The following is a 24,694-nucleotide window of genomic DNA, read 5'->3' on the forward strand; positions in this document are numbered from 1 at the left end:
AGGTAATATCTCACTGTGGTTTTGATTTGCATTTCCCTGGTGGCTAGTGATGTTGGGCATTTTTTCATATATTTGCTGGCCATTTGCATTTCTTCTTTTGAGGACTGTCTATGGAAGTCCTTTACCCATTTCTCAACTGAATTGGTTACTTTCTTGAGTTTTTTTAAGTTGCTGACATATTCGGGATTTTAATACTTTGTCAGATAGGTGTCTTGCAAATATTTTTCCCATTCTGTTGGATATCTTTTCATTCTACTGGGCATTTCCTTTGCTGTGTGAAAGCTTTTGAGTGTGATATAGTTTGATATAATTCAATGTCTGTGCTCTGGGGGTCTTATTCAGGAAGTCATCCTCTATCCCAATGTTTTGGAGTGTTTCTCCTACATTTTTAAAATTTTTGTGGCTATTGTGAATGGGATTTCTTTTTCTGTTAGTTTGCCATTAGCATACAAAAAGTTACTATTTTTGTATGTTTATATTGTAACTTGCAACTTTGCTGAATTGATTTATCAATTCTAAGAGCTTTTTGGTGGAACACTTAGATTTCTCCATGTACAACATCATGTCATCTGCAAACATGGATAATTTGACTTCCTCTTCTCCAGTTTCTATGCCCTTTGTTTCCTTCTCCACCATAGTTGCTCTTGCTAAAACCTCCAGTACTATATTGAGCAATAATGGTGAAAGTAGACATTCTTATTTTGTTCCAGTTCTGAGGGGAAATGCTTTCAGTTTTTTCCACTCAGTATGATATTGGCTGTTGGTTTGTGATACATAGCCTTTATAATTCTGGAGAATATTCCCTCTATATCTAATTTGTAGAAAATTTTTATCCTGAAGCAGTGTTGAATCTTATTAAATGCTTTCTCTTCATCTATTGAGGTGTCCCTAAGATTTTGTTCTTCATTCTATTGATGTGATTTATGATGTTTCTTGATTTGCAAATGTTGAACCACACTTGCATTTCTGGGATAAATCCCAGGTGATCCTGTTGTATGATCTTTTTGATGTGGTTTTGGATTTGGTTTTCTAGTATTTTGCTCAGAATCTTTGCACCTATGTTCATTAATGTTATAAGTCTGCAGTTTTCTTTTTGTGTCACATCTTTGTTTGGTTTTAGTATCAAAGTAGTGCTGGCCTCCTAAAAAGAGTTCAGCAAAATTCCATCCTGTTAAACTATTTTGGAATAGTTTAAAGAGTATTGGAGTTACTTCCCCTTTGACCGTTTTGCAGTATTCATTAGTGACACCATCAGGTCCTGGACTTTTCCTTGTTGAAGATTTCTGATTACTGTTTCAATATCATTGCTTCTTTTGGGTCTGGTTAGGTTGTTTATATCTTCTTGATTTAGTCTTGCTAGGTTATATGAATCTAGGAATTCATCTATTTCTTCAGGGCTTTCCAGTTTATTAGCATGCAGTTCTTCATAGTAGTTTCTTTTTTTTCTTTTCAACTTTTATTTAATAAATATAAATTTCAAAAGTACAACTTTTGAATAATAGCTGCTTTTCCCCCCATAGCCTCCCTCCCACCCACAACCATCCCATCTCCCACTCCCTCTCCCATCCCATTCTTCATTAATATTCATTTTCAATTATCTTTATATACAGAAGATCAACTTAGTATATACTAAGTAAATATTTCAACAGTTTGCACCCACACAGACACACAAAGTATAGAGTACTGTTTGAGTAGTAGTTTTACCATTAATTCTCATAGTACAACACATTAAGGGCAGAGGTTCTACACGGGGAGCTGGTGCACAGTGACTCCTGTTGTTGATTTACCAATTGGCACTCTTATGATCCCATGTATTTTATTGGTATCTCCTCTACTGTATTTCTTTATCTCTTTTATTATTTGTGTTTTTTTTTCTTTTCCTTTGCTTGTCTGGCTAGAGGCTCATATATTTTGCTTATCTTCTCAAAAAATAACTTTTTGTTTTGTTGATCTTTTGTATTGTTTTGTTAGTTTCAATTTCATTTATTTCTGCTCTGATCCTTATTATTTCTCACCTCCTGCAGATTTGGGATTTGGAGTGTTCTTGTTTTCCTAAGTCTTCAAGATGCATCATTAGATCTTTAATTTGACATATTTCTCTGTTTTTGATGTAAGCACTCCAATACTATAGGATTCCCTCTTCATATTGCTTTTGCTGTATCCCACAGGTTTTGATATGTTCTGTGTTTTATTTCATTTGTTTCAAGATAGTTTTTTATTTCTTTTTTAATTTCTTCAATGACCCATTGATCATTAAATAGCATATTGTTTAGTTTCCAAGTACTTAAGAGTACTCTATTCTTCTTGTTGATTTCTGGCTTTATTTCTTTATGGTCTAAGAAGATACATGGTATGATTTCAATCTTTTAAATTTGCTGAGACTTGTTTTGTGGTGTCATGTGTGGTCTATCTCAGAAAATGTTCCATGTGCTGATGAGACATATTCTGTAGTTGTTGGGTGAAATGTCCTATTAATATCCGTTAGGTCCATTTGCTCAATAGTAAGTTTCAAATCCAATGTATCCTTATTGATTTTCTGTCTGAATGATATGTCCGTCAATGAGAGTGAAGTATTAAATAAAGCCACCCACTATTATTGTATTGGAGTTTATCTCTCCCTTTAGGTTTAATTATATTTTCTGTATAGATCTGGGTGGTCTTGTGTTGGGTGCATATGTATTTATGATTGCTATGTCTTCTTGCTGAATTGAACCTTTTATCAAATTATAATGTCCTTCTTTATCTCTTTTTACACTTTTTGATTTAAAATCTGTTTTAGATATCAGAACAGCTACTGCTCATTTCTGGTTTCCATTTGCCTGGTGTATCTTTTTCCAGCCCTTCACTTTCTGTCTGTGTGTATCTTGTTTGTGATTGAGTTTCTTGAAGTTGGCACATGGTGTGGTCTTGGTTTTTTTATTTATTCAGCCAATCCAAATCTTTTGGTTGCAGAATTAAATCTATTTACATTCAAGGTTAGTATTGATAGATAAGAATTAAGACCTGTCATTTTGCTGATTGGACAATGATTCTGCCTGCTCTATTAGTGAAATTGATGCTGTCATGTGTTTTCTTGAAGTTTACTTCTAATGCAGGATGTCCTTCAGAATTTCTTGTAAGGCTGGTTTCAAGGTGGTGCATTCTCTCAGTTTTTGCTTATCTGGAGAAATACTTTCTCCGTCACTTTTAAAGGTTAGCGTCACTGGATATAATATTCTTGGCTGGAAGTTTTTTTCTTTTAAGACCTGAATATATCATCCCATTCTATTCTGGCCTTCTAAGGTTTCTGCTGAGAAGTCTGATTTAATCTAATTGGTTTTCTTTTATATGTAACTTGATGCTTTTCTCTTACTGTCTTTAGGATTCTCTCCTTGTCTTTAACTTTTGACGATTTGACAATAATATGCCTGAAGAAGACCTTTTTTGGTTGAGTCTGTTTGGTGCTCTTTGAGTTTCTTGTATTTGGATGTCCATGTCTTTCAAAACTTCGGAAATTTTCTTTCTTAATTTCTTTTTTTCTTCCTTCCATCCTTCCTTCCTTCCTCCCTCCCCTCCTTCCCTCCTTCCTTCCTTTCTTCCTTTCAATTTTATTTATTTACTTGAGAGGTAGAGTTATAGACAGTGAGAGGGAGAGACAGAGAGAAAGGCCTTACTTCTGTTGGTTCACTCCTCAAATGGCCGCAATGGCTGGAGCTGGGCCAATCCGAAGCCAGGAGCCAGGTGTCTCTTCTGGGTCTCCCAAGTGGGTGCAGGGGCCCAAGTACTTGGGCCATCCTCCACTGCCCTCCCAGGCCATAGCAGAGAGCTGGATCAGAACAGAAGCAGCCGGGACCAAATCGGCGCCTACATGGGATGCCAGTGCGTAGGTGGAGGATTAACCTACTGTGTCACGGTGCCAGCCCCCCCCCCCCCTTTTTAAAGATTTATTTATTTATTTGCAAGTCAAAGTTACACAGAGAGAGGAGAGGCAGAGAGAGAGAGAGAGAGATCTTCCATCCAATGGTTCACTCCCCAGAAGGCCGCAACGGCTGGAGCTGCGCTGATCTGAAGCCAGGAGTCAGGAGCCTCCTCTGGGTCTCCCATGAGGGTGCAGGGGCCCAAGGTCTTGGGCCATCTTCTACTGCTTTCCCAGACCATAGCAGAGAGCTGGAATGGAAGTGGAGCAGCCAGGTCTTGAGCCAGCACCCACATGGGATGCCGGTACCTTAGGCCAGAGTCTCAACCTGCTGCGCCACAGCATCGGCCAGCCCAGGAAATTATCAACTATTATTTCATTTAACAGGTTCTCAGTGCCTTTTTCCTTTCCTTCTCCTTCAGAAATACCTATACTATGAATATCTGGTCATTTAATTGTATGCCTTATTTTGTGTAGACTTTCTTCATTCTTTTTAATTCTTTTCTTTTTATTTTTGGCTGATTGTATTATTTCAAAATTGTTGTCTTTAACGTGAGAAATTCTTTCCTTCACTTGGTCTATTCTGCTGTTAAAGCTCTCAATTGTATTTTTCATTTAATTGATCATAGATTTCATCTCCAAAATTTCTATTTGGTTCTTCTCATTGAGTTTTATCTCCTTATTAATATTTTCATTCATGTCACTCCTTGATTTCCTCATTTTTTAAATTTATCTCTGTTCTCTTGTATCTCATTAATTTTTCTTACAATCATTATGTTGAATTCTGTATCTGTCATTTCATAGCTTTCCTTCAGTTCAGGATCTAATTCTGGAGGAGTATTGTGTTCTTCGAGAGGCATCGTGTTACCTTACTTCTTCATGTCTCCTGTGTCTGTCTGTTGACGTCTGCACACATACTGTCCCTTCTTCTTTATGGAGTAGGTTATGTTGTAAAAAAACTTTATGGTTTATCTGGTATTCAGAGTATTACTTGGCTTGTTGCTTTGGCTTTGTTTCTAAGTGAGCCCAGGAGTGTAGTCTCTGAGTGATTTCTTTTGTCTAAATCAATGTTAGCTGTGTGTATAAATGACACATTGGACTGGTGTACTGCAGTTCATAGAGAAAGAAGTGTGGCTTTGATATGAATAAGAATTTCCTTGGGTGTGTATCTGTTCCACAAAGATTTCAGTGTCAGTCTCCCTGGCAAATGTAATAGGCAAGGCCTTGTTCTTAGTGCTGAGGGAGACAGAGGTGGCACCCCCCTTTGTCCTACTAGCATGCCTGAGTGATGCTGGGGATGTGGCTCTAGAACTGTGCAATACAGATGGACCCTTCCTCAGGTTCTGCTAGGAGAATCCAACAGGTACCCTGGCTGATAATACCAACAGCCCTAGTCCTAAGACTAACAGATATGAAATGAAGCCCATTTCAGGCCGATAGGGTGACTATAAGATACATGGTTGATTTTACTGTGGAGGGTATGAGTCTAGAGGGCGTGCAAGGCAAGTAGGTTCTTCCCTATGTCACTGGTAGATTCCAGTGGCACCAAGAAATTTAGAACAAATTGCTACAGTACTAGTGTTGCAGGGTGTAGTGGGGATATTACCCAGATCTCCTAGAATGGGAGCAGATTTTTTTTATAGTGTTAGCCCCCGGCACCTTAGGTGATTCCCCCTGGCTCACATAGAATGCATGAGCAAAGCTCTAGGGCTATTGACCCAAAATCCCCACCGTTGCAAGATGCAGAGGATCTGTCCTTTGTCCCACACATTGCCCTGACTGACCATGATGCTGGTAGGAGAGCAAAGGCATGCTGTGGGACTTTTTGCTGCTGAGTGTGGTGCTCTGGGAGTAAGGAAGGGAAAGGAATCAAGATGGCTTCCCTGATCCAAGCCCAGACCCCAGATAGCTTCCTAGGCTGAAGTAAAAGTCAATGGGTGATCTTGGAATTCCCTCTCAGCTAAAACTTAGAGTGGCAGGGTGCTGGGTGATTTTTTTCCTACCTTCAGGTGGTATAATGGCAGCTCACAGCTGGCTGCAGCAGTGTCTCTGTCTTTTCTCCTCTTGTCCCATGGGGTCTTTATTGTTTTCTTTCACTTCTTTGCTGAAGACTTTGGTCAGTCACACCCCTTGAAATGGGAGTCCTTCTTTGTTCTTTTCATATTCCAGAGCAGCTTATGTTAGTGGGACTATAGTCTATTCAGCCATCTTGGATCTGAAACCTTTGTATTTTAATACTGCATTTGCCTTTCTGTTCTCAAAATATGTCTCATAGTTTCTTCATTCAAGGGAAAAGCAACTTTGTTTCCATAGTGCTCACTATTATAAAAATTAAACATTGAAGTAAAAAATTAAAAGTAAATCTTTTATGAGAATTTATAAGTTTTGGACATTTTAAAACATGTAATTTTTTTGTATCTATCAGCATCAATAATTTATTTAAAGTCCTTAAAATAAGGCTGTATATACTGGGAATACCACATTTTACAAAAGCATAATTCTCATCAATAAAAACAAATGTTCCAACTAGCTTTATGAAATAAAAGCCTTTAAAATAGTCACTTGGAGTTGATTTGAAAAAACGTTCTCTTGTCTGTTTCTGTTAATGCCCACATGAGTTTTACTAGTTGCAACTGAAATCACAAAAATCAGTGCTTGATGCTTAGCTGGCAAGAAGCCAGGATAATGAAATTAATAACATATGCTGAAGAAACCATTTGTAACAATTTTTCCACTAAAAAAAAATGAGGCAGCTCAAAGCTACTGACAGGGCTTTCTCCCATGCCCCCACCCCGTATTTTCTTTTGCCTTAAATATGTCTGTATGTTGAAGCCAATGGTTCTTAGTTACTCTCAATTCACAAGACTTCAACATTTAAGAAATCCTGTTGTTGCTTTTGTGAATGTTTTTGTTCTTGTTTTCTTTTGCTGATCAGGCTTGAATTCTCAAAGTGTCTGCCAACTAGTGACACTCACACTTGAAGCCAAGCCCTGTGCTGGGACACTTTTGAAGACAGTCTTGGTTGCATCAAATGTTCTCACCTACCAGCAGCTTGATGTGGAACTCCAGTGCATGTGATTCAAATCCCAAAGGCAGTGCCCAAAGATCTTTGCATGCATCTTTTCAGACGGGGACCCTCTGAAACCCTCCCTGAGAATTGATTCATCCTCACTTTATTTGCACCCCAAATCAAATTGGCAATCTAATTTGCAAACATATCATAAGTTAGGGGCATAAAACTTGGAGCAAAACAAATCACTGGGGGCCAGTGCTGTGGTATAGCGGGTAAAGCAGCCACCCACCTGCATGCCAGCATCCCATATGGATGCAGGTTCGAGTTCCAGCTGTTCCTCTTCCTATCCAGCTCTCTGCTATGGCCTGGGAAAGCAGTAGAAGATGGCCCAAGTCTTTGGACCCCTGCACCTGTGTGGGAGACCTGGAAGAGGCTCCTGGCTCCTGTCCTTGGATCAGCGCATCTATGGCCGTTGCAACCAATTGAGGAAGGGGGTGAACCAGCAGATGGAAGACCTCTCTCTCTTTCTCTCTGCCTCTCCTCTCTGTGTAGCTCTGACTTTCAAATAAATAAATAACTCTTTTTTTAAAAAAAGAAAAATCACAATATTAGCAAAAAGAACAATTGATAGCTAAGCAGGAATAGGAGAGATGCTAAAACCAGCATAGCAACAACATGGCACACTATGTCATACCAGGTGAAGAACTTCTATTGACTCAACAGTTTCAAGGGGGCGTCACAGGGTTTCAGGAAGCTGGAGGTCCTAAAGTATCAGTATATATGATAGATGATCAAATAGATAAGCCTGAGTCATAAGGCAAGTTCCAGTTTCATAATCCCTATTAAAGAACACAGGCAAGACGGTCATGCACTTTTTTCACAATTACTAAAAATAAAGATTTTTGAAGTCTCTGTAAAATAAAAAGATACACAATTGTCCTTCAATATCAACAGGATGTTGGTTCTAGGACACCCCTCAGATACCAAACTCTGTGGATTCCCGAATCCCATAGAGAAAATGGCATAGTATTTGCATATAGCTTACCCACATCCTCCTGTGTTTTTTAAGTCATCTACACAAGCCTTACAATACCTAACAGGATATAATGGGAATGTTGTGTAATTAGTTGCTATTTGAATTAAGAAATAATGACAACAAGAAACAGTCTGTACATTTTCAGTACAGGCATAATTAATTTTATAAAGATTTATTTTTATTTATTTGAAAGACATAGTTACTGAGAGGTAGAGACAGGGAGAGAGGTCTTCCATCCGATGGTTTACTCTCCAGATGGCCGCAATAACCAGAGCTGCGCCAATCCAAAGCCAGGAGCCAGGAGCTTCTTCCGGGACTGCCACATGAGTGCAGGGGCCCAAGGACTTGGGCCATCTTCTACTGCTTTTCCAGGCCGTAGCAGAGAGCTGGATCAGAAAAGGAACAGCTGGGACTAGAACCAGTGCCCATATGGGATGCCGGCACTTCAGGCCAGGGCTTTAACCGGCTGCACCATAGCACCACCCCACAGGCATAATTTTTTTTAAATGTTTCAATCCATCATTTGTTGACTCCACAGATGCAGAACCTACATCTATGAAAAGCTGAGTGTATATCTTCAGACCAACCCAGGTTGTTAATATGTCTGTGTGGTTATTTATGCATAAAACATTTTCAGATGGATAAATACAAGTTACGGATCTCTCTGAACAAGGTGCTAGAGATTAAAAAGGAAAGATCTCTACTTCGCTTAATCCTGTTTTGCTGAGGTTTTCAAAATAGCATGTGTAGCTTCATAAACATATTTAAATATGTTCTAGGAGTGTGAAGGCATTGTTGAATTATGACCCGCATGCATTTTGTCAGCCTGTAAACCAGAAAGATCTTGGGGATCAGAGTCAATATTCATTCTTCCCTCCACACAAATATTAAACCTTTACACATATATCCATGGATGGTACCCTTATTTTATGTGTTCAGAAGAAATTAGAAATTGAAATTAGTTCATTCTCTCTCTCATGAAACTAATAATTGAGTAAGAAGTTGAGAGAATAAGAAAAATGTGACATGTATGATATGGAGAACTGAGGGAAGAATAACTTAACACATGTGCTATTGAAGACCAGACAAGACAGGACAACTAACGTGGGATCAGGAAGCCAGTGGAAGAAAGTAGGAGAGCATTAGAGAGTGACAACAGAGAAGATAAGTCACAGCAGGAGAGATTAAAGACAAACTGCAGTGATACTAAAATGCTAGATACATGCACACTTGGTGCAACAGTTGAGCTATAGCTGGGGATGCCTGCACCCTGTATGAGAATGCCCAGGTTTGAGTTCTGGCTCCACTCCTCAATCTAGCATCCTGCTGTTGTGCACCTTGAGAACAGCAGGTGTGGCTCAAGTGGTTGGATTGCAGCTACTCATATAGGAGACCCAGACTGAGTTCCCAGTTCCTAAATTCAGCCTGGTGCAGCCCTGGCTGTTGTGGGCATTTGGGGAGTGAACCAGCAGAGGAAAGCTCACTCTTGTGTTCTCTCTTTCTAACAAATATAAATAAATAAGCAAATAAATAAATAAAAATTTAAAAATCATACAACTAAAAGAAGAAATGCTAGAGAGGCCAGCATAGGCCACTTGTTGGAGGACTTTGTTTATTTCAGTGAAAACCTTCTGCTGTGTGGCTATGAGTTTGTCCCTCACTACCCCCTCCCACTTTTGTCTGTGGTCCATCTCTGTGTGCTAATGCCAGATATTGGGCCTCTCGAAGGCAGTACCAACCCAGTACAAGGCACAGATACATTTAGCAAATGCTGTTTTTATAAACAATCTTTTGAAAGCATTGGTAACTTGTAAAGATTCACTATGTAATTTTGCCATTATCCTACATATAGAACATTGATGATCCCATCTCTTTATCATGGGCTATTCTTTTTCCTTTTCTGTATTCAGGAATAACAGTGAAAAAAAAACAAAATTCTTCCTAATCATGTAAAAAGGCCTCAACATTTTTTTTCAAGAGTCTTGCTTATCTATCATCTATTGGAAAGATAATTAGAGCAGACACAAACTGGCATCAAAGCATGCAATCTTCTGGAAGTCTCTGCCTACATTCCACTGACTTCTGTGAGTTCATTTGACAACACTGGGTAGGTCAGAGTGGAGGGAAAAGTGATATTTAGCTAAAGCTTGTCATGATAGTGAGTAGCTGACCTGTTTATTAGCTCTAATTCAGAGAGTAACATATGCAGTTGAGCTTTGTAGGACAAATTTAAAATAGCATTTCATGAGTGCTGTCCGATACAGGGACAAAAGACCAAACATCACATAGGAAAAATTATTTTGGAGAGCATCTGAGGCCTTTCCAAAAGAGACCTGGCTGATTTCAAAGAGAAAAACGTTATGACAAGGGAAAGCAAGTCACAGCTGTGTGTGGTGGGAGCATGTAGAGAACGGGGGAAGCACACAGGGAAAGTGAATGAGCATCCAGAGTTAGCTAAAGGGAGGCCAGAAAAACTGGGAGTGTGTTAAATAGTGTAGTGGTGGGCAAAAATGTTATAGCCGTCAACTGTCACAGATGTAACTGAAAGAAGAGTGTTTCTAAGAAGCGGGAAAATAAGTGGTGCATCCCATAGCAAGGCACAAATGGAAAGGACGATCTGCACAGCAGACCTGGGTGTGCACTAGGGCAATAAAACTCAAAATTCTCTAAATCTTTCCATATGGTCCTTAAAAACATGAGAAAAAGCAAATGGGACCAAGTTTCAAAGCTGTTGAGGAACAAAAGGGACATTTACAGCTAATTGGAGCATTAGTAAGAACGCAAGAATGATAAGTCCTGAGATAAGCTATATGCTATCAAACCAAGGACCCTGGAAAATACAAATAAATCTGGAAACCATAAAGATGAGGAAAAGTCCTAGATTCTCCTATTCAGAAGGAACCTATAGCAATGAAAGCCAAATCAACAGAGGAAGAAGAAATCAGGAGAAAGCTGAATCAAAGATGGCTAAAAGCAGGAAAGGCTGGACTAGTTTTCGGTATTTTTATATACAGTACTAACAATATGATGTGTCAGGCATTCTTCACAAGTACCCTATAAATGTGGAAACATGGAACTCACACAACAGTCCTTGTTAGACAGTGAGGCCTGTGATTATTGCTTCCAGATGAAATGGATAGATGAAGAAAGTGAAACCCTGAGAGTTTAACTATCTTTCTGCAGATAACCAGTTAGTAGTGGCTGAACAAGTTTTAACCTCTGATCCACACTTCAACCTCTCTGTTCTATTTACTAATTTATGCCTTTGGCCATACAACCAGTACAGCCTGGAAGACTGGTACATCTTTTTTTTATTCAAGCACATATGATATAATGATTACTACTATATATTATAGTTGACCTCCTCCAAGGATCATTCAATTATTAAATTATCCTTATTTAAATATATTTATTCTTATCTCCTATTTCCTTCATTCATAAAATAAGAATTATTGATTCTATTATCTTCTGTAGATGCATGACTGGCTCTGTGGGAAAAGCAAAATGTGTAGAAGTATACTCCTATTATCTGAATATTTTTATCTCCCCCAACTTTATGGCAAAATCTAATCATCAGTGAGAGAGTATTAGGAAGGGGAGCCTTTCAAGTAGTTACTAAATCATAGGGTTGGACTCCTCATCAACGGAATTGGTGCCCTTATAAAAGAGGCCCTGCAGAGAGCTGCCTTGCCCATCCATCTGTGAACCAGAAAGCAGGCGGCCTTTACCAGATACCAGATCTATTAGCCTTGATCTTGAACTTATCAGAATTAAGAACCACGAGGACTAAATTTCTGTCATTTTTAAGCTACCCAGTTTTAGATATTTTTTTTAAAATAGTAGTCTAAGCAGACAAAGAAATATTCCCCATTTTCTAGGACTATGCACCAGCTGAAGTGAGCTACTTGTAACAAACAATCCCAACAATTCAGTGGCTCCTCAAAATTAAAAAAAAAAAGTCCTATTCCAGGACTTTTTGTAGTATCTGAAAGTCTCCGCCTACATTCCACTGACTTCTGTGAGTTCATTTGACAATACTGGGTAGGTCAGAGTGGAGGGAAAAGTGATATTTAGCTAAAGCTTGTCATGATATTGAGTAGCTGACCTGTTTAGTTTCCAGGTAGTTTCCAGGAGATGCTAACAACATCATCATATCTGGGGCCGGCATTGTGGTGCAGCAGGTTAAGCTATTGCCTCTAATGCCAGCATCCCATATGAGTGCTCGTTTGAGCCCTGTTAACTTACATGAGGAAAGCTTGCCGAAATGGAGAGGTTCTACTCTAGGGTCCATCAGAGGAATACATACTTTCTCCATGGTGAGCTCCTTGCTCCTCCAGGATTCTGGTCCATTGGAAGAATTGGCAGGGAAAGGAGAAAGAATATCCCATGGGAGATTTGTATGGGCCTCACTAGAGCAGTACCCCGATTTACACGCCCCATCAAATGGCCAGCTCTCAGAGCATGGCCACAGCTGATGGGAAGACAAAGAAGCAAAGTCACAAAACCTCTGCCATGGTCAAGTCAGAAAAAAATTCTGCTGGCATTTGCTTTGCAACTCACCACTGTATTCATCCATACTTAGATAAAGAAAATCTGCTCTAAGATGGTCAAGTGACAACAGATTTGATATAGGGGATCAAAGATGTATAAAATCACTATAAGAGCATGGTGTGCAAAATTCAAGGAAGTTTCTAGCCTGTTCTGAAACTCAGAAGGGAAAGTCGCTAGTCTGCTTTCTGTCATTAATAACACAATGTCATAGATTGGGTATGTTATAAAAAGAGGTTTACTTTAACTCACAATTCTGTCCAATGTCAAGGAAACATGCTTAGAGATGGGCTTCATATTGGCAGCCCAAGGTGGCACATGGTGTCACATAGAGAGAGAAGGAGTGTGGGTGTGTGTCCTCTGGTGTTGCTCTTTCTTCCTAGAAAACCATCAGAACTCAATCATGGGGCCTCTACCATGATGACCTCATCCAATCCCCATCACCTCCCAAGGCTCCACCTCTAAACACCATGGTCAGATTAAGTTTCCATCCTCTTAATAGCTCACAATGGGAAAGACTCCTCAACATGAGTCCCTGAGGGAAAAGTCATCAGAGGGAGCACCTCTGATGTTCTCACTACTTATAGTCCTGAAACAGGTAGTTTCCAGGAGATGCTAACAACATCATCATATCTGAGGCTGGCACTGTGATGCAGCAGGTTAAGCTATTGCCTCTAATGCGAGCATCCCATATGAGCACTCGTTTGAGTCACGGCTGCTCTACCTCCGATCCAGAGCCCTGTTAATGTGCCTGGGAAAGCAGTGGAAGATGGCTCAAGTACTTGGGTTCCTGTCATCCACTTGGGAGACCTGGATAGAGTTCCAGACTCCTTGCTAAAGGTTGGCTCAGCCCCAGAAGTTGCAGTCATTTAGGGAGTGAGCCAACAGATGAAAAATCTCCCCCCTACCCCGCCCTGGAACTCTCTGCCTTTCAAATAAATAAATGCATCTTCTTTAAAAAAAATTCACTTCAGCTTTCTTCTGAAGCCCACATGCCTTCCTGACACCAGGGGACTATAATGACCCTTCCTGTCTTCCCCCACAGAACTCACATAGGTGTCTCTGATTTCTAGACATTGAAGTGGCATCTGATGACAAGGACATATGGGACATGTGGTGGTCGGGGCTTCAGCTCCTGCAGTGGAGCAAGGTGCAGGAGAAGGGATGGAAATACTTCCAAAATGAGTAGATGATCCAGCACAGGGAAGGTGGTTTTGTTCTCTTTTGACAAGCTTTATTTTGGAAACAAGAAATAAATAACTCTGTGTTGTAGAACCCAATGTATAAGAACTAGGTTAGTCATTCAAGTTTGTTAATCTCCCTTGTATATTTCAGAAGCAGTTTTAAAAGTTTAATGTTGGAGAAGTTAGCATAGGATATTTGTGTTTGAGCTATTGTGTTTAATTGGGGGTTGAGATTGGTGTGTTCCTTAAGAGTTTCTAAGAACAAATAAACAAATATGAAAGCCATCAGATGCCACTGAATTGCCAGGGGACAGCCAGACAATGAAATAACTAATATTACCATTAACCCATTGTAACAGTAGCCTTAGTCATGTCTCTAGTTTTCACTCAGCTCCCCAGGGAAAGGGGATGTTATTAGTCAATTTGTGTATGTTTGTATGTGTGTGTTTCGCAATGGTGATGGTGGTGCTGGTGCTGGTGGCTGCAGTGGATCCTTTTCTGAACAATGAGGAATTTTCCTATCCATTTATTTATTTATTTTTGCTTTGCTTGAATCTTCTGGTTGCGACTATTTTTAAGCAATATATTCAATTTGATAGTTATTGGTGTTTATGTTGCTTCATTGCTCACTGTGCTGAAATAATACTTAGATATGTGTTATATTTAGTGTAGTATTTATGCCATTTATACTAATTTTATATTTAGTAACAGGTTAGTGTAGGAAGACTACAGTGAACCAAGTACAGTGAGAGGTCACTATGTCTAAACATAACCAGCAGTATGTGGAGTAGTAGGGCAGTTTATAAATGCAAGTCCTTGTCTATTGTCTGAATACATAGAAATTGTGCAAAACCACAGTGCAAATGTCAGCTTCTGGTAATTGACGTTGGCTATATGGCTCTGTAGTTTCTACCTGACTTTGGTAGATCTAGGCATCAGTAATCACTGAGAATGCCCAGTTCAACTGTGTCTTCCATGGGGCTTAAGGCTGAGTATAAGAGGTTACTATGAATGGTGACTACATGCTTGTAAAAAGGAGCAAAAACAATTAATACTTATAGAGTATTACTTATCAGAGACTGAGTAGGAAGTATTGTTTTCCACAGTCCACAAATGTACTCACTTGAGATGCAAATAAATTGATTTGCCCAATGTCACAGGAGGAAGCAGTATGGTTTCAAAGTCCAAGTTCTTAACCACAACTGTAGTGATTATTTTGGCAGCCTTGGCACACATGAATCGTCTGTCTTTGTGTCCTGACACACACTCATAGTGAAAACCATTTCTTAAGATGAGTTGAAGTCAATTTATCTATTTGTACAATTCTGAGATATGAGAGTAATGTTTGTCCTTTTCTGAAGTGCCATCCTCATCAGAAATGAATGGCTTCCTATTATAATTTCAGTTTAAGCCAGGGTAGGAAATATGGGAGATGACCTTTAATGAAACACTCTCCGTGAATCTTCGCTATTAAAATGTGGAATCAACATATTGCAAATTAGAACATACCATAGAGGGTTATAGTGTGTTCAGGCCATTAATATGTGATTTCATTGCAAGTGAATCTATTATCTTTATTTCTAATTTAATGCAAATCTATCTGCATCTGTCTATGTATTATGTGAATTGAAAGGCACTGTTTGTAACAGCAAAATTTGGTATCAATATGAATGTCTATCAATAGTGTGCTAGTTAAATATAATTAAATAATGTATGCAATTTAAAAATTAGATACACCATTCATTTATTGATGGATATTTAAAATATGCTATCAATGTATAAAACAAGATTAAGAGACATGGATATGTTATTATTTATATAAAAAGGGTAAGAAAATAGAGAAGTTACAATGGCATTGGCTTGCACAAACGTAATATTTCTCTGAAAGGATAAAGAAAAAAGTAACAATAGGGAACAGAGAAGACAGTGAGCAGGATATGCAAAAGTCTCCTCACTGGATGGCAAGACGTCCTTCCTAGTATCTCAAACATGAAAGTATGTTTCCTATTTTGAAAACTAATTAAAAATTAAAAGAAGCATTTATGGAATACTTGAGCATAGACTACTAGAGCTAGGTGCTAAGGGTGGAAAGACTAGGAAAGACAGGGTCCTCAAATTCTTTATTTAGAAGAATGAACCAGGAACCACATCACACTTACTTAGTAAGCGACAAAAGGAAACACAAATTAGGACAAGACAAACTACCACCATAAGTGCTGAGGTCGTGCAGAGTAATGGCATGCAGAGTATTTGCTGAGTATAATCAGAGGAGTCTTCCTGAAGGAATTGAATTGCAATTTTCGGTTTCAAGGGAAACAGATACTGTGTCATAGACAATGTGTTCTTGCACATGTGGAACACGCCTTCAAGGGTGGAGGTATGGAGAATCAAACTCAACTTCTGAAAGCCATTGAGTGAGACAGAGGAGCTGATGTCTTCAGAGGATAGAACACTGGTAGCTTGAGGCTGGTATCACAAGACCAAGAGAAAGGGCACATTCATCTTATTTAGGGAGTGGTTGAGCTTGGTCTTAGTTTATATTTATTGTTCATCCTGTTGCCTTACTGGATTCAACTACTTTAATACTGTTTAAGTGGTTCTCTTAGATGTTCCAAATACTACTTCTCACCCCATTTTATTCCCTTAATCTTTTCTTTTCTCTTTTAAATGAATCTGTTGAAACTTCCAGTAAAATTTTAAATAATAGTAGTGATACTGGGCATCCTTCTTTTTCCTAATTTAGAGGGAGGAAGAGAGGACAACTAGTGATGGCATGGCCTGAGTGCCTGGATACAACTCTGCCTGAGCTAGAGCTGAGCATCTGCTGTTAGGTGAGGCGGTGAATCTTACTTGAGCTCATTTGAATACAAATTTTGCCTTTACAGCTTAATAGTCATGGCTGGTTCCAGGATCTTCAATTTCCCAGGTTTATTATTGACTTAGAGACTCTTCTAATAAAGTGGAAAACAGTTTCCCATTATTTTGACTCATGAATGTGATACTTTTTTATTATATTTCATTTAAATTTTGCTTTCATAAGTATGCAACTTTACCTTGAAATTTATTTTTCTTGTAACATTATTAAAGGCTATCTTTAGATTTCTATAAGTTGAATCAGTTAATTGAAAGGAATTTACAAGGATAAGATTTCAAACACTTATGGGATTTTCTCTGGAATGTGAAATAATCTGCCTACTAATTTGTATTCCTTTAATGTATTCCCTCAGCTGTAGCTCTGATTTTTAGAAAATACATCCAATAGTTTCCTACTAATTAAAATATGGTTAGGTGACATTATTACTTTCAGAAAGAACATTTCATAACTTTGAATTCCTAGGAGGTAATTTTGCTTTTATAGATGGACAATGTCAGACCAGTGGTTATTTTCCTGTGATGCTAGAGCCAACAGGAAATATTTTCAACTGTCTGAGAAAGTATGAATGCTGGAGGTCATTATACCTCAAATGACTGTTTGCTGGGAAATGTGGCTGTTTCAGAGGCTGAGCATGAAAAGGCTCATGTAGAAGCATTCCTTATTGAAAAACAAGATTTGCAATTTATAGATCTGACTTTTTGTCTATACAAAGCAAAGCTTTTTGAATGGACAATGCCAGCAATGTTGCACTTGAAAATCAGGCAGGTCTTGGATGAATCTTTTTGTTTTTTTTAAGATTTATTTATTTATTTATTTGAAAGGCAGAGTTACACAGAGAGAGAAGGAGAGGCAGAGAGAGAGAGAGAGGTTTTCCATCTGCTAGTTCACCCCCCAATTGACTGCAATGGCTGGAGCTGCACCAATCCGAGCCCAGGAGCCAGCAGCTTCCTTCTGGTCTTCCCACGTGGGTGCAGGGGCCCAAGAACTTGGGCCATCTTCTACTGTTTTCCCAGGCCATAGCAGGGAGCTGGATCAGAAGTAGAGCAGTGGAGCAGTCGGGTCTCGAGCCAGCACCCATATTGGATGCCGGCACTACAGGCAGCAGATTTACCCACTACGCCACAGCACAGACCCCATTGGATAAATCTTAATTTTATTATCATCATTATTGACCCCACAAATAAAGAATTGCTCTTTTATTTAAAAATGGTATAAAAGAATTTTTATTAAAAAAAGAAAATGAAAAATTGCTCTGTGGTAAGCACACTGGATTTTACATGATTCCTACATATTTTAATTTAATAAAAAATTATCAAAAGTAAAATAAAATTTGTTAAATATCCTTATTATAAAAATTGTGTGACATAGACTATATGTTTAAACTCTGTTTAGATAAAGAAACTTTCGGAGCCGGTGCTGTGGCACAGCAGGTTAAATCCATGGCCTGAAGTGCTGGCATCCCAGCACTGAGACCTGGCTGCTCCACTTCCTATCTAACTCTCTGCTGTGGCCTGGGAAAGCAGTAGAAGATGGCCCAAGTCCTTGGGCCCCTGCTCCCGCATGGGAGACCAGGAAGAAGCTCCTGGCTCCTGGCTTCGGATTGGCACAGCTCCTGCTGTTACAGCCAATTGGGGAGTGAACCATCAGATGGAAGACCTCTCTCTCTCTCTCTCTGCCTCTCCTCTCTCTGTGTAACTCTGACTTTCAAATAAATAAATAAATCTTTAAAAAAAAAAGAAAGAAACTTTCATTCAGAAATACTTGGTAGTATTGTGTGCATCTGTATAATGCAAGAATACTTCAAACAATTCACAGTAAAATAGAATGAAAAGACAAGTGTATTTTGGTTTAAAAATATTTTGAAATATTTGCATAATGTTTTTACAGCATGAATTTTTCATATACTTTTTGAAGATCGCTTGTATAAATGGATTTCAAAATTCTTTGCACCAAAACAAATTGATCTTTTAAATCTGTTTTCTACAAACTTAAAATATTTTTATCCATATACTTATTTATTTTTTAGGAGACAGAAAGAGAGAACTCGCAAGAGCACCCCCATCTTCTGGTTCATTTCACAAATGCTTGCAATGGCCAGAGGCTGAAGCCAGGAGCCAGGAAATCAATCCAGGTATCCAACCTGCAAAACCCAACCATGTAAGCCATCATCACTGCCTTCCATTAGCAAGAAGCTGGAGTTAGGAACTGGAGTTGGACTGTAAACTCAGGCACTCTGATATGGGATGCAGGCATCTTAACCTCTACGTCTGTCTTCAAACCTTTTGGAGTCCCTTTGTACATGTTTAGAAATTTACATGTGTAACAAAATTTAAGAATTTACATGTCTAAATAAATGATCATGGAAACAGATAACAATCTGATATTAATGAAGAAGACATATTTTTTACAAATACAAGATTCATAATTACATATTTACACTCAATCTACAATGAAAGACTAAGACATAATGATGACACTAAATTCTGGGAGGTTAAGTTCTCCTAAGGGTTCACCAAATTAGAATGACTTTTCTGAGCCCTACAGCCTAAAGGGCTTAGAATGCTGAATCTGAGCTGCTTTAGGAGGAACTGGGAGGACAGAGTGGCCCCTACAAGTGACCACTAACGTGAGCTTCCAGATGCATTCTGATACTCCTACTATGACTAGCTGTCCCCTTCCAAACTGTCCACAGTGTTCATTTTACCCTAAGTGACAAATCTATTTAAGTAGGAGAATACAGGCCACATGTGGGAATCCTAATTCTGCCCAGTGTTCACCAGATATAACATTTTTGGATAATGATATGTACAACTCAAGATCTGGAGGGGGGGATTATAAGAGCAAACACTTATTGGGTGCATACCAGCTGTCAAACACTGTCATTGACCCTGTACAAGTGCATGCAATTAAATTGCTATCATTAAATAACTGTGTTGATAAAGTTGAGCATCAGTATTACTCCCACGTTACAGGGAAGGAGCTGAGAACTAAAATGTGCTGTTATATTTCTCAGAGCTAGTAAGTAGTACGCTAGAACTCAAACCCAGGCAGTTGGACTTCAGGGTACAGGCTTTCCATCCCTACTTTCTCATCTCCATAATGTGGGCTTGATTCCCTTACATATTAAAAGATTTCAAAGAGAAGACAGCATGAAGCAATAACCGAGGAAAGAAAAGGGAGATTGATCTCTAAAAGCAAGAGAAGAAATCAAGGAGCAAGAAGGAATATTGAGTAGCACCTGGAGGGGTACAGCTATAGTTGATTCTGAGGGTACTAACAGAAAATAGCCTGGAGGAAGAAGTGAGGAAATAAGATGCAAAAAGATTAAAACCATTATTATTATTATTATTATTATTATTATTATTATTATTTAGAAACTGGTGCTTATTTTCCGTCAACCTCATTTCCACGTTTGCTTCAGAGACCGTGACAAGCAGCTTAAGACCACCCAGTGGATGTTCCCACTCACTCGGTGGCCTGCAGACCAGTCTTCAGTGGCCGGCTGAGCACTCCAGTCTTCAGCGGGGAACAGCTGAATAGGCACAGAGGGCAGCTGCACGCCTTCGGACCAGTCAGCCACCTCAGGCTGAGTAGCAGTGAACACAGGGGCTGGGGCCCTCCATTCACCCTGAAACTCGTCCTTGGTCACAGCTTTTTCAGCAGCGGCCAGCTCTCCTTTTTCAATCTCTTCAGGATCTCTGTAGAAGTAGAGATCAGGCATGACCACGCATGCACAGAACCTCCTAGGCCAGCATCCACCACATCAGACCCACTGAGTGGGCTCCCTTGTTGTTGCATGGGATGACAATGTCCACGTAGTGCAGAGGAGAGTCTGTGTTACACAGAGCAATGGTAGGCAGGTTCACATAAGATGCCTCTGTGAGAAGCTGGTGGTCAGCCCAAGGATCAGTAACCACCAGAAACCATGGTTCCCAGAAGGCTGCCTAGATCTGGTTAGTGAAGCGTCCAGGTATGAAGTGGCCAGCAATGGGAGTAGCTCAAGTGGCAGCAGCAAACTTCAGCACAGCTCTCTGGCCAGTGTTCCTGAAGGATATCACACTGACATCAGCAGGGTTTTCAATGGCCACAATAGCACGAGCCGCCAACAGAAGCTTCTCCCAGGTCCTCTTCAGATTGATGATGTACATGCCATCACTTTTCCTTTTGTAGATGTACTGTTCCATTTGGAAGTCTAGGTTGGTGCCACCTAGGTGGGTTCCTGCTGCAAGGAACTTGAGGATATCTTCCTCCTTCATTTGCAGGACATCAAGGGCTCCGGACATTGTGACAGCTTCCCCTAAAGTTACGCTGGAAATCAAGAACAACACTGTATGGACTCCTCGCCAGGTAGCATGGAAAGGAAAGTCATTAATTGTTATACTTTTAATGGAGAGCATATTTCAAATACAAATGATTCAAAATTTACCAAATAAAACTGAGAAAAAGATTTTCAGGAAGCAAGTCATACAATAAGTTACCAGGTAGATCAAATTCATATCCATTATCTTCAATCTCAACTACTTAGTTTTAATCCATTGCATAAATAATTTCCATGGTAAATAAACACAAAAAACTGAGCAATGACTTAAAGCAATATGTGAAATATTTCTTATTGAATTGAATTTCCACATATCTAACCAAACTAACATAATTTAGGGAAACATGGAAATGAAGTGTGTGCTATACTTACTGTAGTTTGCTTAATGTCGTAAACTTCCAACATAAAAAAACACACAAAAATGACTACAATAGTCAGGACTGAGCTGGGACAAAGCCAGGAGCCTGGAACTCATTGAGTTTAGTGCCTACACAGGTGACAGTGGCGAGGGCACTTGAGCCGTCATCTGCTGCATCCCAGGATGCACTAGGAGGAAGCAGCATTGGAAGCAGAGTATCTGGGACTTGAACCAGCACTCAGATAGAGGATGCAAGCATCCAAAGAGTTAGATTAACATGCTGTGCCACATCAACCTCGTATTTGTGCTTTAGTTGCTTTTATGCCATTGGTAATTGCCACACTAACTGGGCTAGTTGCAAGAAGGAGATGGTATAGAAAGACTTCAATGTGTTTTTAAGATTAGTGTTTTTTTTTTCTTTACTCTGATTAAAAAGCCAAAACAAGCCTACACAATCTTTTAATTCCATTAATAGTATTCTAATACTTCTGGCAAGTCTAAACTTTGGAAATTATGGAATAAAATATTCCAAAGGTATGACATTAATGTTGTGTTGGGCAGGGAACCTAGAAATGTCTGAATCATCCACCAGGTAAATAACTCTTCTCTCGAGGCCCCTGGAAGAGATACAGGCACAAGACAACGAGTGACAAAGGCAGAATTGATGCTTTTCATCATTGGCCAGCACAAATGAAAAACTTCAGCTGGTATGGTTGGATAATACATAGAAGTCCCTTTTTCTTTTTCTTTTTCTTTTTTTTTTCACAGTTAGGTGCAAGTCACTTAAAACCAGAGCAGGACAAATGTGTGCATTGTCTTCTTTAGCCCTAAAGGGCAAACTCAAGACTCAACGTTACTACTGCAACATAAGAGGAGATAAATCTAAAGCCACAGTGAATGAACATCAGGAAAAAAGGGGGAGAAAGGGTGACCAGGAGATGATTTTCTAGGCAAGGACAAGAGCTGTAGACTGCACTGCCACATGAGAGAACAAACACTCTCAGGACAAAAAAAAAAAAGAAGAAGGTGACCAGAGCCGGTTAGAGCCGTCCTGGATTCCTTACCATTTGGGCAGAAAAAAAAAAAATGAAACAGATGGCTGCTGAGTGCTATGAAGAAAATAAAGCAGGCTAAAATGATGGAAAGTGACAGGGCAGCGGTGGCTATTTTAAATCGTGGAGACAGGAAGGTCTCTCAGGAAGTGTCATTTAAGTAGATATCTAAACTCTGTGGAGGAGAAAGTCCAGGCAAAGATGTGGGGGAAAGCGTTCCAGGAGGTGGGGCTGCTGAGTGTCAAGGCCTTGATTTGGAAATAAGAGTCTCTGGAAGGCCAGTGTGGGTGGAGTGGTTTGGGGGAAGAAGAGAGTACTGGGAAGGCGGCCTGAAAAGGGAAACAGGCTGGAGGAGCAGCACCTTGCAGGCCATGCAAAAGGAACGTGGCTTTTATTCTTACTGGAATGGGATCCTTTGGGCAGATTTTTGAGCAAGATGTGATATGAACTTACCTGTTTTTGAAAGATCACCCTGGTGGCTCTCCTAAGAATAAGTTCTAGGAGTTCAAGATTGGAATTCAGGAGAACAATAAGAAGGTTCTTGCATTTGATGAAGAGATGAGGATGTGCACATTATATGCATATATTGAAATATCATGCTGCACCCCACAAAGATGTATGATTACTGTGTATCAGGTAAAAATCAAAACACATTTTTAAAAATAGAGAGGTGATGGGGACATAGATTAACAACCCTGAGTAGAGGTGGGCTGTGTCCCTGGAGAGACAAATTTAGCAAAGTGTCACGGATGTCCTGCCAGTACCGTCGTGGGGCTGCTTTCCTTGTCTTTGGCCACTATGTAGCCACATGGGATTAATGAAGTGGTCAGTCCAATTTCCCAACACCTCTTGTGAATGCTTATTTAGTGCTGCATTCAGGAGCTTGTGATAGAGGTCATTACAGGATATGAATATTCCCCCAAGGCAACACTATCCAGTGTCTCCAGTGGTCACCTTGTATTTTATTTTCCACCTGGATTTATACTCTAATTCTGCTCAAGTATATCAGAAAGAGTTATGCAATGAGCACCAGATAACAAAATAGCCCAAGCAACTCAATGAAAAAAAAAAAAAGCCTGCTATTTCCTGCCACCCATAAAACTTAAAATGCAATGCCTCTCTTTGCCCAAGTCTCACAGATAAAGTCATTTCTCAGTTTTCCAAAATTCCCCAGACCAGAAATCATATTTCAGAACACTACTAATCTAACTTCATAGTCACTGAATGCTAAACCCTAAATCATTCCAGTGTTAATGCAATTGTTCAATAGGAATCTTTTCTAGAATAAGAGCCTGAGACCCACAGGTGTCTTGCAACAGCCTCACATCGATCTCAGAATAAAAAACTCCAAGCCACAGTCTCCTAGGTCTCATGCGACCTTGTTCCTCCACCTCTCTCTCTCCAATCCTCTCCACTGTAATCTCTCTTTTGGCATTTGTAGCCACATGTAGGGTGACCAACTCCCCCAACCTTGCTAGGATTTCCTAGTAATAGAAGTCTTGCATCCTGGGAGCCCCCAATCCTATGAACATTCAAAGCAAACTGGCACAGTTTCTACCTTTTTTTTAACTCGTGCAGGCTGGTTTCTCTGCAAGGATCATTCAGACCTCTCTCCTCAAATTCCCCACACCCCTACACAGGTTTTAGGCACTTTAGCCACAACTAGACAGCCCCCAAACCACAAGGATTGCAGATGATTTTGCAACTCCCAAGCTTACTGGACAAGTGGGAGTGAGATGTAGAGAGGCCTCTTTGCCTCTTTGACCTTAAGTTCTTATCTTCACTTCCAGATACAAGACATGGTAACTTGGAAGTCCCACTTAGTGTGGCTGATTGACTTCATTTCTTTAAAGATTTATTTATTTGAAAGTCAGAGTTACAGAGACAAAGAGAGAGGAACGGGGAGAGAGAGAAAAAAAAAAAAAAACAGAGAGAGGGATCTTTCATCCACTGGTTCACTCCCAGATGGTTGTAACAGTTGGGGCTGGACCAGCCGACACCAGGAGCTTCATCTGTGTCTCCCATGAGGGTGATAAGTGTTCAAGTACCTGAGCTAGCTCCCTCTGCTTTTTCCAAGCTATTAGTAAGGAGCTGAATGGGAAGTGGAGCAGCCTGGACATGAACCAGGGCCCCTATGGGATCCTGCATTGCAGGTGGTAGCTTTACCTGCTATACAACAATACTGGTCCCAGATTGACCTCATTTAAAAATTTAATTAGAACAAGCCTCAACCGGGTCAGTTCTCCTGTCTTAGAGATGAACCAAAGGGTGTTTACATCCCTTCTCCTCCAATAGCTCTGCCAGGAAGGGAGTAGCATGTAAATAGATTGAAACAGGCTGTTTTAAAATAAGCAGCAGGACCTGGCTACAGAGTGTTTACTGTGTCATCTCTGAGAGGTGACTAAGTGGGCAAGC

The 24,694-nt window shown here is 39.8% G+C and overlaps 1 pseudogene; it reads right to left on the reverse strand.

The window, feature by feature from the left end:
• Nucleotides 1-19,989: 19,989 nt before the first annotated feature.
• LOC133757120 (small ribosomal subunit protein uS2B-like) lies at nucleotides 19,990-20,834 on the reverse strand (annotated as a pseudogene).
• Between the last annotated feature and the right edge of the window lie 3,860 nt (nucleotides 20,835-24,694).

Source organism: Lepus europaeus, chromosome 3 (assembly GCF_033115175.1).
Source record: "Lepus europaeus isolate LE1 chromosome 3, mLepTim1.pri, whole genome shotgun sequence".
Classification (NCBI taxonomy): domain Eukaryota; kingdom Metazoa; phylum Chordata; class Mammalia; order Lagomorpha; family Leporidae; genus Lepus; species Lepus europaeus.